At 37.9% G+C, this 18,241-nt stretch overlaps 1 protein-coding gene across 4 annotated transcripts in view; it reads right to left on the bottom strand.

Moving 5' to 3' along the window:
* Positions 1-18,241, bottom strand: part of ncoa1 (nuclear receptor coactivator 1) — a 70,364-nt gene that overhangs the window by 41,576 nt on the left and 10,547 nt on the right. For all 4 annotated transcript variants that reach the window (XM_036147194.1, XM_036147193.1, XM_036147192.1 and 1 more), the window contains exon 2: positions 7,685-7,894. The gene's annotated coding sequence lies outside the window, so the exon portion shown is untranslated. The remainder of the gene's footprint in view (positions 1-7,684; positions 7,895-18,241) is intronic.

Genomic DNA, 18,241 nt, shown 5'->3' on the forward strand with positions numbered 1-18,241 from the left:
AGTATTTATTACTGGTAGCTAGATGTAAACACTTAAAGCTAAATTAAGATGCTACTTTTTAAGCTTCTGCATTGGCATGCAGGACTTTGATAGTTTCAGAGCTCACATTTCTTCTTTTCATCAAAGAACTGTTAAAATTGTCACTTCTGGCGGCCCCTGAATAAAGGAGGAGCCAAAAAGACTCTCACACGAACTGATATTGTGATTAAAAACTGATAATAAATTGTGCATCTCTAATCTAAAGCTGCACTCAGGAGGTTTCTGTAGAACATGCAGATGCTGTCAAAAACAACAGGTGTAATAGCGTGGTATTAGACGCTTTACAGTTAAATACGCTCAATAGCTTATTGGTTTGTGGTTAACTAAAGCATTGTCTTGCATTTGTCATTAATAACGTACACTCAGTCAGTCATGATGTCAGGATAATAAACAAGGTAAAGGTAAACATTGTAACCTTTTCCACAAAGCCCGACACATACATTAAAGAAAGGATCAATATTCATTTATCGCATGGTGATCCGGTGGTGTGTGAATACAGCAGCCCACATGTGCAGCGTACACAGGCGTAAATAGGTCGATAAACAAAGGCGGTGTCCCACCAGACAAACACTGGTAGAAAATTGGTTGTTGAAGTGTCCGACTACAACAGTTGTTTCCCAATTGTTTCCCAATGTTGTTTCCCAATGCACAAGCGTACTACTACTGTAGTACGCTTGTGTAGATCTGACCACAGCAAAATGCTCCGTGTGTCGTAATTTATCCATCACGCCTACTTTGGGATATATCAGTGCTTCTCAGTTATTTTCTGTCACGTCCCAAACCATCCCTCCCTGTCCGCTACGACTGTAAATAGTACGATTTGTCCATAAGATTCTCATAAGACTTATAAGAATTGTGTTAGGTATGCTTATAATGCAAGTAGGCTACATCTCTGCATATTACAATTGAAAGAAAACGAAAAAAGAAAAAAATATGGAAATTCTTACAACAAAGAATAACTTTATTAACATAGTTTTTTAGTATCTAAAAGAGAAATTTAGAGTATCAGTGTTTGCAATTTGTAAAATTACAAAAATAAACTAAATTCCTCTGACTTCATGCTTGAAAATATGTTCATACTGAAATATTTACAAAAAAGTTGATCTTCACACAGGGAGTTTGTCATATCACAACGTACATAAGCAATAAATTCTTTGTTTTTGTTTTTTAAATTGTAAGGCAAAACGTTTGTCTGAGATTCTCAACCAGCAGTTCTTAAAGATTGTTAGCGGACTTTCCTGGTTTCCCACCGCAGTCACAGTGAAGCCAATCATTACATGCACTACATCATATTTCCTGGTCCTAAGTTTTGGGGGACTCTCATTTTCATCCATGTTAAACAAAATAAAATAAAAATACACTAAACACCATAGAGTGAATATTCCCTGCGCACACTCTGACAATGAGAGCGCCGCATTGCCACCTACTGTAGTGGATGTGCAATTACACTTTATGCTAGTATGGCAAAGATATAGAAAGTAAAAAACACGTTCCCCTTGGCATCACACCCCACTATTTGAGAAGTACTGGGATGTACACATGCTCGGTCTGAAGGTGGACAACAGGGGTGTCAAACTCATTTTGGTTTAGGGGCCGCATTCAGCTTAATCTGATCTCAAGAGGGCCACACGAGTAAACTCATTGCAAGATTAAATAGAACTAATAAATGTGGACTTGTTGTTGATTTTAATATTAAATTGATTTTACTTCTACACAATATATTATGAATAACCTCAGCGTTTTTAAGAAAAGTATGTGCAATTTCAACAATACTTTTACTCAGTTAAACATTTATTTGTGCATTATGCATAAGAACTGATCACAGTGATTGTACAATGTTGAAAAACATTTATTCACATTTTTTGGAACTTAAAAACACTGTCCTGCATGACAAAATATATCAAACAGATAAAAATTAAGAAATGATTAAAATTTTTCCACACCTGAAGCTTAATCTGCTAATTAAAACACAGCGCCCCTCGTGGACAATATAGGAACTGCATATTTTCAATTAAACGAAGTACATGTTTTTTTTTCAATAATTGTTTTATCATTCTCTTCCTTTTATCTCCTCTTTCTTTCACCTTTTGTTTTTTTCTTCTTGTTCTTCCTTTCCTCTCCTACTTTCCCATTGTAGTGTCCATATCATTTGAGATATTCCCCGCATGAATCATAATAAAACTATTCACATTCATAAATCAAGCGGAGCACTATGGCAAAAGCACTACTGCTCGTATGTTTGACACCCCTGGTGTACAACATAAACAAATAACAATCGACCTCCATAGAACCATCCTCTAATCATGTAAGTCCAGTGACGTGATCCAAAGGTCCAAACACTGAGTAGTTCTGAGATTTTATTATTTGGTGTATATGGGGCAGTCCCGTAAACAGTATTGGTTACATTTAGTAAAGTAGAGGTAAACTCGCTAAAATGCTTACGGTTGCCCAGTTCTTCTGTTTCTAACATAAACGTTGAGAACAAAAAACATTCAGCTGGTGTCTCAGCTCGTTCAACTTAAGTCTTTCAGTTCCCATCCATGCCGGTCACAATCGGCATGCCCCAAGGCTCTGTCCTGGGAGCCATACTTTTTGTTATTTACATTCTTCCTATCAGCAGAATTTTCCAGAAATTCAACATCTATTTTCACTGTTATGTGGATTACAGCCAGCTCTATCTTTAATGTGAGCCAAGTTCTTTACTCTGACCCTCTTCCCTTACCTCCTGCCTGTCCGAGACAAAATCCTGGTTCACTTCCAATATTATTAAACTAAACAGTGACACAAGTGTTTAAAGGACAGACTACTAACATATTTATACACTGGGTGAGACTTATTGAGGTCTGCTAGTCGTTATTAAATGCACTGTGTTATATTTATACTGTAGATCAGGGGTGTAAAACTCATTTCTATATGGGGCCACTTTGGCGTCATGAAGTCATTAAAAGGGCAGGTTGCATGTGTATAGACGATACTTTTCATTTCATAATTTCATTCCAGTTCACATAGAAGTATAAAACATGCACAGTAACATGAAATTAGCAACCTTAGGCCCAGTTTATACAGTTTATCTGCAAAAAAAAGTTGATATTGGGGTGAGTTACACTTACAGGAGGCACCGTTTTAGCCACTTTATACACTTTAAAAGGATATATGCCTCTACTTTATGACATGATATGCCTTTTTTTTGGCTCTTGAGGGCCGGATAATCTACCTTGACGGGCCGGATTTGGCCCGCGGGCCTTGAGTTTGACACCTGTGCTGTAGATCATAACTAGGCTTATGACTTTTTACACTTGCACCAATCTCTCTCAGCTGCTTTCCTCGGGTTCCTGCAAATTTCCCATTGGAAGAGTTATAAGATACAGTGAAAAGGGCCCTTTTTTTGTTGTTGTTTAACTAGTTTGTGTTCAGAAGGTTGTACGCGAAATAAAAACATTTATTTTCATTTTGGAAAATCCTTGTTAAGTAGTCTTTATTTTCCATAAAGTACCTTTTATCTTTTTATCTAAAGGAATAAGAAATAAAGTCTTAAGTTTTTGTCCTTAATTAGACTTTTTGAGGTTGTGCAGGAAGACATTTGCAGATAATTTTTAACACTGCAGATAATTGCACTCCTTTGGTGTGGAAGACCTTTAGATACTATATTCAACACCTTCTATTTTCTGTTGGAAATTCTAATAAAACCAACAAAAAAAGCAAGTGTGCGTCCTCTTCTCTACTAGAGTAATAAAAGCCAGTGACTAGAGTTTTCTTCACCTCGCTGAAAGCAGCAGACTTGTTCGATGCAAACATGTGTACCATTAGACCCATGAACCTTCGCTATTCTACAAGACGTCGACGTCTCAAAGACCCGGTCATAATGGCTACATTGTTGACGTGTTTATTAGAGCAGCAAATCTAAAAAATAACCCCATCGGCAACAACTTGGTTGAGCAGAAACAGAAAAAACCGAGTTGCTGCTGCAGCCGGAGGACTGCCACAATAGTAAAGATCATTTTAATTCAACAGGCTGGCCTAGACTCAGCTCACTGCATTCTGGCTTTAGATATGTTGCCAGTGTAAAACACTACATGCAACAAACGTTCCTGCTTTCCAAAAGCAAAACAAGGAATCCGTTTTTTCTTCCCTGACGAACTGGACTAACATTTAAAAACGCCCCTCAACGCAGCGGGGCTTTTCCGGGTTTGAACTTTCAAGCCATGTGACCGGAGTGACCACCGTTAGTTACAGTCGCGGGGTGAGTCCATTCAACATTTCAGCCTTCGCGGAAAAAACACACAGATGCACTGCAAAAACAGAACTAAAAATAAGAAAAATGTTCTTAAAATTTGTGTATTTTTCCTTGATTTGAGCAGGTCCTGCCAATAGAATAAGACTTTTGCACTTAAAATAGGAACAATTCATCTCCGTCATCTTTTTTCAAGAGCAATATATCTAATTATCTTATTTTAGGGGTCAAGATACTCATTCCATTGGCAGATAATCTTATTTACCTGCTCAAATCTAGGACAAAAAACACAAATTTTAAGAACATTTTACTTATTCTTAAATCTGTTTTTGCAGTGTGCAAAACATCTGCCGCTCTAAATCACCCAACAAACACGCACCTGTAGAGGAGGTCAGCTTCCTGCAGCTTCTGACCTCTCTGTAGGTGACGTACGGAGGAGGATTGAGCCGTCAGAGGAAGAAGAAGAAGAAGAAACGGCAGCGCCAGCAGCAGAGCATCCTGAGATATAAAATCCACAGCCTCCCCATTACAAACGCCAGCCCGTCGTCTCCCCCTCAGGGTCTTCTCCCTCAAGGCTTTTCCCTCCGTCGTTCTCCCATCCCGCGAGCTGCCATCACGGGGGGAAGGCACTGAGAAGCGTGCAAACGCATGGACTGCACGAGGAGCGAGGGAGAGACCACCAGGTGGAGAGTGGGCAGCGAGGGATGGAGGATTACCAGAGAAATCGTGGGAGGAGAGGGAGGCAAAAGGAGGGAAGAAATGCCACTGGAAATTTATTGCTGTTAGAAATCGTCCCAGTTTGGCGCATCATCGTGTGAGGCGTGAGGAAAAGATTGATCCGGTGATGTTAGGGCGTCCATCTCTATCCCATAAAGAGCCTGGCAGCCTCCAGATAGCGTCTTCACTTCCTAATTCGTGTATTTAATGACTTTTACCAGTTTTAAACATAAAGACAAACAGCAAATTGTAGAAAACAGACAAATTGCATAAGCTGTGGGGGTTAGTTCTGCAATTTAATTGAAGACTTTTGAGTGACATTTCAATAAATGATATTATGTTTGTAATAATCAAGGTTAGTACCTAGCTCTTGTGTAAAACGTGAGCCCCCCTCTCTGCCGGAGCGAGATGGTACGGCCTCCGGAGAAGCTGCTCAGTCACTGTTGCTAAGGCCCACCCTCTTCAACGTTAGAGGCATAAAGCGGAGAGTAAACAGCCGCGCTCAGACCTCTGACTCCTCCGTCCATCACGCCGCCAGAAGCTGACCGTCCGTGGCGTGGACAGGTGAAATCAGCAGCAGCTTGTTTCGTCTGTCTGTTGTTGATGTGCAGGTTTGCTGCAGTGAGTGTTAGCTGTGAGCAGCGGCACGTGGCTTTCACATGAGGCAGAGCATAAGGCTTCACTCACTCTTCAATCAGGTGGATTTTACGCCTGAAAGACGTAGTTAAATGACTAATTATCGGTTCTCAGGGAACGACGGCACAAAAAACCTTATTTATGTAGGAGAAAATTAATTCACTTACTCTTGCTTTGCATTTCACCAAAGGAAATGCACAACAATTTACTGACATGACAAACAGGAAGCCTTTCTACTCCCGTTGAGTCAATTTCTATTGATTTAGCAGAAATAAGGCTAAAATGTTAGGCTTATTTTTCTGCTAAATAAGCTTTCCCGTCTCTTTTGCACTCACTAAACGTATTTCATCAGAGTTGTTAAAGGGTTATCAGAGTTTTAAACCCGCTGCCAACTTACAGCTTTTGTCCCCAGATCTGCAGGGTCTGGTTTTATTCGCAGCAAAGCACATTTAACGTGAAACATGGTAACAACAACAACCCAGCGACTTTAGTTTATTCATTTTAAATTAATGTCTTCACAATTACAAATATTCTCCCGTGATTTGAGACGGTGAGGATGCCAAGATGGCAGCGCCCCTCAAAAGCACATTAAAAAAATACAGTTTTACTCTATATAATATTACTAGTGATAATTCAAGTTCAACCATATATAGTGAAGGAAAAAAACAGCATTTGCAGGGTTTTATTTTGGCTTTAAAACAGTTAAAAATGTCTAAGTTTAAAAGATATCTCTAATATTTATTTTATTATTTGTCCAATTTGAAAGCCTTTACAGGAGTTAATACAATGGAAATAGTAGAAATATATATTTTATCATAATTAAATATTGCATTGTTGGTTGCCTTTCAGCAAGAAGGTCCTCGGTTCAAGTCCCAGCCCAGGGTCTTTATGCATGGAGCTTGAATTTATGAACAGCAGTTCATAATGAGCTGATATTTAGTTAATTTAAAGGAATTTGTTCTTATAAAAGTAACTTTGGGTTATTGATGAAAGCCATGAGGTCAAGATCTGCATCAATAGCATAAACAGCTCCTGTTTCTCAACCGTTCAGTTCTAGTCCATTGTTTCCAACCATCTGTGTACAGCCAGAACCAGGATGTTTACCGTCGGTGAGAACAAATCTCAGGCAACACACTGCTGCACAGACACAACATAAGTCCCACCATCACAGCACGTAAACACGCAGAAGAGTCAAACCCCCCGCCTTTACGTTACCCTGTCAACATTATGGCGCTTCTCTGCTGCATATTGCATGGAAATATGACCAGGTTAGACCTACTTAGCAAATACTTGCCTACCAACAAAACAACTGTGAAATGCAGCCGTCACTTTAACAAGCACAGCAGTAGTGGGCACATCTAAAAATAAATAATAGAAAAAAGGACGCACTATTTACCCTGAAAATCACCCAGATCCAGTTTTATTTATTTTTTGTGGGCTTTTTGCACCAAAAAAACAACAAAAATCAATGAACTGTGTTTTCTAAATAAGAAAAAAATATATACAAAAAAGCATTATGATTAAACTGAAACCACACAAAAAGCAGAAAAAAGCAAAATGGTTGTGTTGTTCAAACAAAATAAATCATATTTGTCTTGTATAGTGGAATTTACCTGCCAAAAAACATCATTAGTAAGTTTAGTTCATCACTTTGCTTCACACAACCACTGGACGTCAGGCAAGCTGATATAATCTAGTAGGAACAATTGTGGCTCAATGAGAACTTCACAATAACCTTAAGGCAAACAAGCCAACAACAGCCAAACTTTGTTTAATGGGTCTCGATCAATCCAGAAGATGATCAACAGATTGCTTATGAGAGACTAGTACTGCAGCTGTAAACATCCCTCTGTCTTTTTAATTAAATATGGCAAAATATAGTTACGGTCTTTTCATTACTACAGAAGTCTACAATAGAAACACCACTATAGCAATTATTTAACAGTAGCCCAAGTCTAAAGACAAACCGTTAAAGACCTTCAGGAGAAGCAAACTTCTGCACAGCGCTGCATTTCAGGATCAACAGAGAAGAGGGGAAAAGTTAAGAGATAAAGCACTTACTTGGTCTTGGGCTCCAGTGAATGAGTCATGTGGCGGCTTTGGGGGCCTTCTCCTGGACTCTGGCCACAGTCGAAAGGGATGGAGGGGACGCTGCGGGCGGGGTCGCTGGTGGGCGAGCAGCTTAGAGTCAAGATGGTGAGGTCACGGCTCTGCAGCCGTACGGTCACATGGCACCATCCCAGGTGCAGGGAGAAGCCAGCTGGCCTCTGGCTAGAACAGGAGAACAGAGAAAACACGGCGTGAAAACCTGGGACGAATTCCCCAAACAGTAAACTTCAAGAAGTCTTTTCTATACCTCTTTAATCACAGTTAAACATAGGGCTGGACGATATAGAAAAAAAAAAGCATATTGATAAAATAGGAATAATATGATCGATATTATCAACACATTCAAAAACACATATTTTAAGTGTAGCCCTGACTATTTTATGCTGTTGCTTGGAGACATATTTTTACATACAGAACTCGCAAACACAGAATTCAAATTCAGAATTCAAGTTTTTAAAAAAGGAAAAAAAAAAAAAGAACGCGTAGGGCTGGACGATAATTCAATAACAATATATATATATCGATGATAGAAAAACAGGGTCAATAAAAGTTCAATAGAAGAACAGTTTTCCTTCCTTTTGTATTCTAGCCATGTAGGTTAATATTACATTAATCCTCCCAACCAATCACAACGCAGACCCAGGAACGCACTGTCATCAAGCTCCGCCCCCTTCAAAGAGTTCAGAGAGCAGGTGTTTGTTTGACTTTTTTTTTAAAACTTGCAGTTTTGGTAAAAAGTTGGTTCAATGAAAGGTTCTGTTTGAATTCAGTGTTTGTGTGTTCTGTATCTAAAAATAGGTCACTAAGCAACAGCAAAAAATGGTCAGGGCTGCACTTAAAATATATGTATTCAATTTGTTGATAATTATCGATATCGATCAATATGATTTCTATTTTATCGATACGCTTTTTTCTATATCGTCCAGCCCTAAGAACGCGTGCTCTCTGAACTCTCTGAAGGGGGCGGAGCTTGGTGACTCAGCATTCCTGGGTCTGCGTTGTGATTGGTTGGGAGGATTGATGACAGTAATATTAACCTAAATGGCTAGAAAGCAAAAGGAAGGAAAACTGTTATTTTATTGAACTTGTTATTGACCCTTTTTTTCTATAATCAATATACGTCTATTGATGAATATTTATCGTTATTGAATTATCGTCCAGCCCTAAGTTAAACATACTGAAAATAGTTAGCTCAATGCTAGGTTTACTTCAATGCTAATGTCTAAAAATGATCATCAACATCAATAAAAGGGTTTTATTTTAACATTAATATAGATGTAAAGTTTGTCAAAACTGGTTTATTTATTCTTTGAATTCATTCTATTCAGTCAAAAAGTAACTTTTTCCTGACTTTCATCGCCACACAAGTTTGTTTTTTTCCGCTACTCTCGTCAGTTGGTGGTTACCATAGCAACCGGTAACAGTCAGCTCTTCCCCCTTTTTCTGTTACTGTCGTATGTATTAGGATCGGCTCTGTTTTCTTTACAAATATTATCTTTTAACATATATTTTAGACATGTTGTTTCACGTTTAATTTTTTTAATGTTTTAAACTGTTATTGCAATTAATGATCTCCATTTCAGCCGTGGTAAAATGTTGCAACTGTTAACTGTTTTTTGTCAGCTGTTCATTTGAAGCCATTACTCTGCAGCAGTTTGTTTAGAGTTATTTATTGTATCTTATTTAATGTGTAGGGGCAGAAGCTGCTGTAGCTGCTACACACCAACTTGTTTAATTGTCTCTTGTTAGAATAAACACAGAGAGCCAGAATATATCTGTCGTAATGTCAAACGAACAAAAAACAAAAAAAGAGGGTTACACATGCAAGTAAAATCAGACAGAAACAGAGCGATCCAAACATTTATTCGACTTCCACAGCCTGATATTCAACAATCAGAGGCACGAGTAAGTTTACACAGTCTACCCACTGCAGCCATTAATTTTGTTACTAACAACGGCTGCTAACTGGAGAAAAGGAGCCACATAGTGCAATTAAACAACTTCAATGATGCAGGTCACCACTTAACAGGTTTTAAGCACATCTATTACAGCCAGATATAACTCACATTAGTGCATGTCTTTATTTTTCATAGTAATGCAATAATGTTGTCGAGCAATGATCACATTTTCCTTGACCTGTTTGGGTCTGCAAATACTGAAAATACAGACAGTTCACCCATGATTATTAAACCTGGGTTGTTGAAATGGACACCTTGATATTATCGATGCTAAATGTATAACTTCTTCAAACATACTCATTTGCTTCAACATCGAAATAAACTGACCAATTTCTCATTTACGCTAATTACTACACTTGTTTTAGGAGCGACGTCACAATATCAGAGGAACCCAACCCTACCCAGCGGCTCTACGGACCAAAACATCAATCTGATCCTGGACGTTTTAAACTCTGCCAACATCTTTAGTAAAGCCAGTAAAGGCCCATTCATACCTCACATAAAAGACGGATACGGATACGAGTGGAGTGTTTCATACGTTCTAACCGTCGATTTCGTCCGTATTTTGACCCGAAAATTGGGAGCTTACGATTACGGACGAAACGGATCAATACGGAGCAATACTACCGGAAAAGGTGGGGGTGCTATTGAGTTTGTAGTACAAAATGTCAACAAAATCACAAAGAAGGTTATAATTCTGGGCTTTAAACAATGGCGGGATTCGAGGAACGACTCGCGGAGCTTGTCCGCAGCTACCCACACATATATGTTGAGTCGTGTCGAGGTAAGTTTACTTACGGAGCAAATGCAACAAAATCACGTTTTGGACCGTCGCCATGTTTGATCAATGACGAATTATTGGCACCCAGCACTGCCACCTAGAGGAAATATTGGTTATTGCGCACCTCAACGGACGGAGGTATGAAGGAGTCAACGGATAGAACGTACGGACAGAAATACGGACGTGTAGGCCAAACGTAGGGTATGAATGGGCCTTAAGGCAGTAATGCTAATGCTACAAGCTAACGCTACGACACTGTAATTTAAGGGCAACTTTAAAAGCTCATTAAAACTGTTGTATCTGCAACGGGGTACTGCTGGTCAGATCACATGACGCTCCATTTATGATGATACGAATCAACGCAGACAATAATTAATCAGCTGAAGGCTCAGTCCGCTAACAAATATATCAAACAAACAATTCCCTCTCTGTTTTGTTGTAAAGCTATTGAACACTAATAACAACTCTGGTAATGTAGGCGCAAAATGGAAGCTCACAGAGCAGAAAAACATTAAGAAACCATAGATGGAGGTTTAGTTATGTTTTGTTTAAATAGTGTAATCTTTGCTAAAAGTTAAAGCTAGTCTAATTAGATATAGGCTGTGTGGAGTTCTTAATAGAAAAAGCTCTCCCGGTGATGTAGATGCGTGCAGACACTTAGCCAGCTTAAGACACCGTCAAAGTAACCCATGCTGTAAAACAGATAACGACGCATTCTGCAGATATCAACGGGAGGACACCACCCCCATTGAGGGGTGTGTCTAAACTCAGAAAAAGAACACGTGGCTTTGAATCGGGGCTCTTTCTGGAGGAGTGAACGCTGCAAATCAATGACTTGATGCAATCTGCTGGGTTTTCTTAGATAGGAAACGTTTTACCATTCTGTATTATTTGATTGAATTGATTCTTTAAAGCGTCTTGAGATAACGTCTGTTGTGAATTGCCACTATATAAATAAAGTGATTTGATTTTAGCTGCTGCTTTTGATCACTTAAGTAAATATGGTGCAAAATTACCCAAAAGACAGAAACTGTTCACAGAGGACTACTAGTTATTTTAATAAAGTAGATTAACTGCATGACAGATTCAAAAGTACATACGTCCTTAAAGAATATCAACACTTATAGCAATATGTACAATAATACATCTCTATCTTATAATACTTAAGATTTCTACTTTTTGTAGGATTCAAAACTACTAATCCTGTGAAGGAACCCCATTTTCCTTTTCATGGTCAGTGTTTGTTGCACCGAACTTGTTATACAGAAGAGTTTGCAAAAGTCTTTAAAGAGAAAAGTGAAATCTGACCGAATCAGCTGGTCAGACCTCAAAGAAAACCAAAAATCAGCACTGGCCATCAAAAACTTTATTGGAGCCATCTGTAATTTTGATAATTTCAGATTTCTGAGGTATTGTGACATGTTGCTCCGTTTACATCCGATGCTGCCATATTTTTGCAGTTTGCTAGCACTTGAACAAACTTATGTGTGATTTGAATTGCATTTCTTATTTAATGGAAACACAGCAATTGCAAAATTCTGTTTTTTTTTTTCAACGTTAGATGAAAATCAACAAGATTTTGTGCACATTCGTAATGGAAACGCAACTCGTCTCTCCTTCACCATGTTTTTTTTAACATTTCTATGCCTTGTCTGCTGGTGCTTGTCGTGAGGAAAAAGGTCTTTATTATGCAGATGCGAGGAGATAAACTGGTTAAAACTGTATAGTGTGAACATTGTGCAGCTGCATTCAGCGCAAATGACACCACCATTCATAATATAATCATAAGATCTAGTCATGCACATTCCAGTGAATAGATCACAATGAATAGATCAATGACGGCAATAATTGATTTAGGCGAGGACTCAGGTCCAGTGGACTCTTATCCCAGGCACGTGCTGGGGAAGGCAACCTCTGTCATGTTTCGCTCAGACTAGGGAAGCACAATATAATCGGTTTTAACATCATAACTGGGCCAAGATCAACAAACTGTTTATTTCCATCTTGTTACAGTTTCTTTATCTGGTTTTTTGGGTTCGGCCATGTGGAATTTGTTGAGGCATGCGCTGCATCACGATCACCGTTTACACGAACAAACAAACAACATGTGGCTTTCAGTTTTCACCAGACTGCACAAAATGTCCTAAAACTTGTAAAAGGTGGGTTATCTACTGCTGATCGATGGCATTTCTCAACCACTAAAAAAAAAATTAAAAAATTAGAGGTTGAAGCCAGTGAACTGAACCGGAAACTATTTTAATTCATTACTTCTTCGTTTCCCCTCCAAACGGCAGTCTAGACCTCACTAGGTTGACGAGATCTTTGTGAAACGCGATCAGTCTGGCTGTTGTTTCTACATCTAAACAGTGCCTTCATTCACACAGAGATCTCTCTCAGAAGATAAAAGACAATGGTTCACACTGCCTACAATCATCCCCACTCCTCAATACTTTCACCTTAGAACAGAAATCTACAGATTTGAGATAACTTATCTTAGAAATCCACCCTTTTAGTGATTTACATTAAATTAATTTACAGTAAGTTTGTGCTGAACTGCTCATCCTTATAACACTGTTATTAGGCCTTTAAATTAAATTAACCATTTGTTACATGCTGATTTCAGGATTGCTACCTATCTTTGTTGTAAAAATCCATCTTTACATGGATACACTATACACTTTACATGGATACACTATATATATATATATATATATATATATATATATATATATATTATATATATATATATATATATATATATATATATATATAAAGCCCATTATTAGTATTATTTAATTATTAAATTAAATTAACCATTTGTTACATGCTGATTTCATGATTGCTACATATCTTTTTTGTAAAAATCCATCTTTACTCTTTACGTGGCGTTAAACTGTTGCTAATTTCATTTAAGCATGCTAGAACGGGACCCTCCCTCAGGTTCTTTCCAAATCACAATAAACCTTTTATACAAGTCCAAACTATGGAAGGCCATTTCCACCACTCTGATGAAAAAAAAAGAGATAGTATCTCATAACTATGAGATACTATCTCCTTAGATAGCTAAGTCATAATTATGACAAAACTCTTTTTTTGTTAATCAGAGTGGCATAAATGGGCTTCCATACTATTCTAATGCAACTCCAAGAGAACAAGGTAAAATAAAATAAAAAGATTCACCCTTTTAGTGTTTTAACTTTAAAAAAAATTTTCTAAAAGGATGTTTGTGCTGAAGAGCTCATGCGTATAATGCCGTTATCAGATCTCTAAATTAAATTAACTATTTGATAAATGCTGAGTTCAGGATTGCTAAATATCTTTTTTTTTTTAAATAAAAATCCATCTTTAGTCTTTACGTGGCGTTACACTGTTGGGCTTCCATACGAATCAAATGCAAATCAAAGAGAACATTTCTTGGAGGTAGAATAAAATAAAAATCCAGCACCTCTCAATGTGATGACACAAAAACAGCGGGAAGAAGAGGACAGAATCAAAGCTGGAGCTGAAGTCAACTCTGAGTGGAAAGGAGAGATTCAAGCCATGCATGTTGACAGGCTGGGAAAAGATCGTTTGAAACATCCTGGTTGCAAAATAAATAAATTATCAGATTAGAAGTTTTAACATGCAACAAAACCCTCTTCCACTGTTCTTGAACTACTAATTACTTCCTGTATACGTGATTTGCTCCTTTAACTTTTTTTTTTCTCCCTCTCCATTTCCACCACAATTTTGCAGTCATCTCACTAAACCAAGCACGTTTTTTTTCTTCTTTGCAGCCAAGAATGTAGGCCACCGATCAGAATGCAGGAGGGCATCGTCCCGCATCCCGTCTCTAAAACTGCAGACAGTCAGCGAGTATCTTCGTTTGAGCGCGCGCCTCGCTGCCTGACGCGGACTCTGGGCTCCAGAGTCGAGGAAAGAACCACATCGCGCATCGACCAGACGTAAAGGAAAAACACAGCGGGCTAATGGTTGCAGCGCTGCACAAACCAAAGCGCTCCTTAGCAAACAGCCGCTTTGTTTTATCTGTATACTGGACAAGAAACAGATACGAAGGCACTGCAGAAAGATCATTTACGCTGCATATTTTGTCAACAAGCAAGAAGCTTCACACTGAGAGTTGGTGAAACTGAATCCTTGTAAGAACGCTTTGGTTTTTATGGTTTTTACATTTTAAAAAAGGTGCATAGCCACTTTATTGGACTTTTTTATTTATATGTCAGTAGCTCACTCTGGTTGCATACAAAGTTTTTATTTAAGATCATCACGTCCTGTTGGCGGATTAGTTGTTACTTTGGTGTTTTATGCTTTGTTTTTGCTCAGTTTGTTAGAAAACAAAACCTTTTGTGTTTATTTATTTTTAATGGAAGTCTGTACTGTGTATGCGCAGCAGGGGTTAAAACAAGGAAGCGGCTAACGGCTATTAGCATCTCCCAGTGAAACAATGCAAAATGGTCCAAGATCCAGTGGAGAAAAAAATGCAAATAAAAATATGATTCCAACAGGGAAAAGCCTGGAACGTCGCTGGGAATACAGTCTGAACGTTGGTGTTCACCGAGGCGGACGCTAAACCTGCCAAGGCTCAGAAGTGACGCAGAGTTGAGTGAATGTTCTGATATGGAGGCTCTTAAAGTTGCTGTAAATCGTTTTATTTCATTAAAAACGGTTGATCTTCATCACGCCGAGCTGCCGCTTCACTGCGAGTTATTGCAGAGAGTCAGGCTCGGTCCGGCATTATTTAATTTTGATTTATTAATCAGTAAACCTGTATCATGATAGTTCTGCGATACTGCCACTAGATGGCGCCACAGCATTGCGCCCGTTGCAGGGGCTGTTTTTATCCACAAAAAGGATCAAAACATCATCAGGATGGAGGCTTGGTCTATATAACATTATTTTATCATGATGAAACTGTTTTTGGTCTTTTTTTTAAGCATATAATGTGGCTATATAACTTTAATCCAGGATTCTTTGGTATTTAAATAATCAAGAAAAACATTTAAATGTGTATTTATTTTAGCGAAGTATTAAAATAATCCCACTTACATAGACTTCCATATTTACAGTCAACTTTACTCTATTGTAATACAAAATAGCCGCCAATAAAGCCATGAATTCAGAAGCATTTCATACAGGTGCGCCACGTGCACCACAGAAAAACGTAGAGAAGCGAGACACTTTATTTATCCAGCAGTTTATGTAAAAATGTAAGAGGACAATTATGAGCAGCTACTACACAACTGCTGGGAAGCAATTGAGATTTTAATTGAGACAGATCGCTATGTTTGACACAGTAACACATTTCCATTTATCTGTCAACACACTGCTAAAAAAAAATAATAACCTGAAGGGACACGTTTAATATCAAGTCAGTTAAACGTTTGTCATACCAATATAGTCATATCAGCAGTAGAGGGGGTTGTTAATCTGTGTCTGCTGTTCTGGTGGTAATAAAATTAACAACCAAAGGAGCAAGAGTTATGTCTCTTCAGGAATTGTTAACACACTGCAAAAGGGAACTAAAAGTAAGTAAAGTTCTCTTGAAATTTGTGTATTTTACCTGGATTTGAGCAGGTGAATAAGACTATTTGCCAACGGAATAAGATTTTTGCACTTAAAATAAGAACAATTCATCTCCATCATCTTATTTCAAGTGTGGGATATCTAATCATCCGAGTTTAATGGTAAAAACAATAATGCCATTGGCATTATTTAGCTGCTCAAATCAAGGAAAAATCATCACCATCATTTCAAGAATTTTAGTTCCCTTTTTACAGTGCAACTTGTTGATCACGGTGATCTTTATGAGCATACAAATTATGGAGGACCATTTAGAGTTGCTGCAATGACATTTTAATGAATCGGACCAGCCTGCTGCATCAGTTTCATTTTCTCTGTGATCTCAGATTAAGTCCTCTGTGGGTTTATGACTTCCATCATATTATGTGGCTTCTTTTGTTCTTAACATTTTACCTATTCCATATCAGGATGGATATTTTTTTTTTCTCCCCTGGTGAGGTCTGACGCATTTTCAACGTGTCCCTTTAATTGTTTTCGAGCAGTACATATTCTGAAAACATGGAGGAAAATAAAGAGCAAAGGCCAAGCCACTGTTTGCGTTCTGCATATGTGAAGCTTGTGTACAGTAACCGGCGAGGACAAAGTTTAAGGTCAGGCAATGTGGTCAGAAATCAATGAAAAACAATGTTATTTACTTGCAAAAATGCATAGGTTTATTTCAATGAAAAAAAAAAAAAAGTTTATATCCTGGTTTATGGAGGATAATTATAATCTACATGTACGTACCAAGTTTTATCTTAACATACTTTAGCGTAGCAGTGATGCAGCCTCTCTAATCGGCGAGTATTGATCCGTCCTGACTGCTGATCAGCAGGTTAAACACTGAAATATTTCACTTTTTTCAGATTACTGAATAACGTAAAAAAAAAAATATGTCTGTAGAAACAACAGTAGACAGCAAGGCGCTTTTTATATGGAGTAAAAATCAGATGAATGGAGCATATATAGGTGCAAATGATCAATAAAAAGTTCATTATTTCAAAAGGATTCATTACACAGAGTCAAAAATAAGCAATACTTGGCTAACATGCGAGCTAATAACAGCTAGCATGTTAGCTGTTAGCTATTTAGACGTGGAGGTTTTGTATCGGACCAGAACTTAAATGTCCGTTTTACGTCGATCTCAAACATCCACGCATTTATTTCAAACCAAGGGTCTTTAGTTCTGGCCCTCGAGGTCCGGTGTCCTGCAGCTTTTAGATGCGTCCCGAGTCCAACGCACCTGAACCAAATGTGGTTCAGATGTCCAGGAGCAAGGCACTGACACCGTCCCCATGGACGAAAAACCACCAACGGTCATCGCTAAAGACGCTGGTTGTTCAGAGCGCTCTATCCAAGCATATTCATAGAAAGTTGAGTGGAAGGAAAGCGACCTAAAATCTAAATAAATAGCAGTTTCCTGGTTTTAGGGCACGTTTATTCGTCTCCATTGGCTATACGCTGCAAAGAAGCTCGGAAGCTTTACAGAACATGTAAAGTTGTAAAAGTAAAGAAGGAAACTGCATCAGTGACGTCTGCATCACCCACGGACATTTACATCTGCAGCCCCGTCGTTTTCTTCTGCTAAAACAAGGGGGCAGGATGTGTGATAAATCATCAATTTACACTTACAAAAGAAATCCAATAGTATTGTTTTTACTCATTTTTCATTTACAAATAACATGCCATCCAATTTAAACACTTAAACGGCAAATACAAAAACTCTGGAATAAAAATCCTCTAAATGAATGACTTAATATTAATAATAATAATAATAATAATAATAATAATAATAATAATCTTAATAAATTATCAATACAACATCAAATGTAAATAACCACACTGTCTGCACACAATAACTCTATGCATAAGCTACATTTACATTACGCAATACCTATTTACAAAATCCAAACAGAATAACTACAGACAAAAGCTATAATAAAGGATATATCACGCTTTTAAGTTTCACATTTAAATCAATCAGCTGTGGCCTATATAAAGTGGAACTGCGATGCTTTGGTCATTATTGACACCGTCACACCTATTTATCTTAATCACATTTTTATGCTGCAAAGGCAAACTTATTTTTTGATATAGAGAACCTCAAATTCATGGTACCTAAATAAATAGCTAACATTTATTCTTTGCTTTATCTGTGTATTTATGGCGTCGTCTTAGGGAAAACTGGATAATTTGTCAAATTTATATAAA

This window comes from Fundulus heteroclitus, chromosome 15, assembly GCF_011125445.2.
Source record: "Fundulus heteroclitus isolate FHET01 chromosome 15, MU-UCD_Fhet_4.1, whole genome shotgun sequence".
In the NCBI taxonomy this organism is placed as follows: Eukaryota; Metazoa; Chordata; class Actinopteri; order Cyprinodontiformes; family Fundulidae; genus Fundulus; species Fundulus heteroclitus.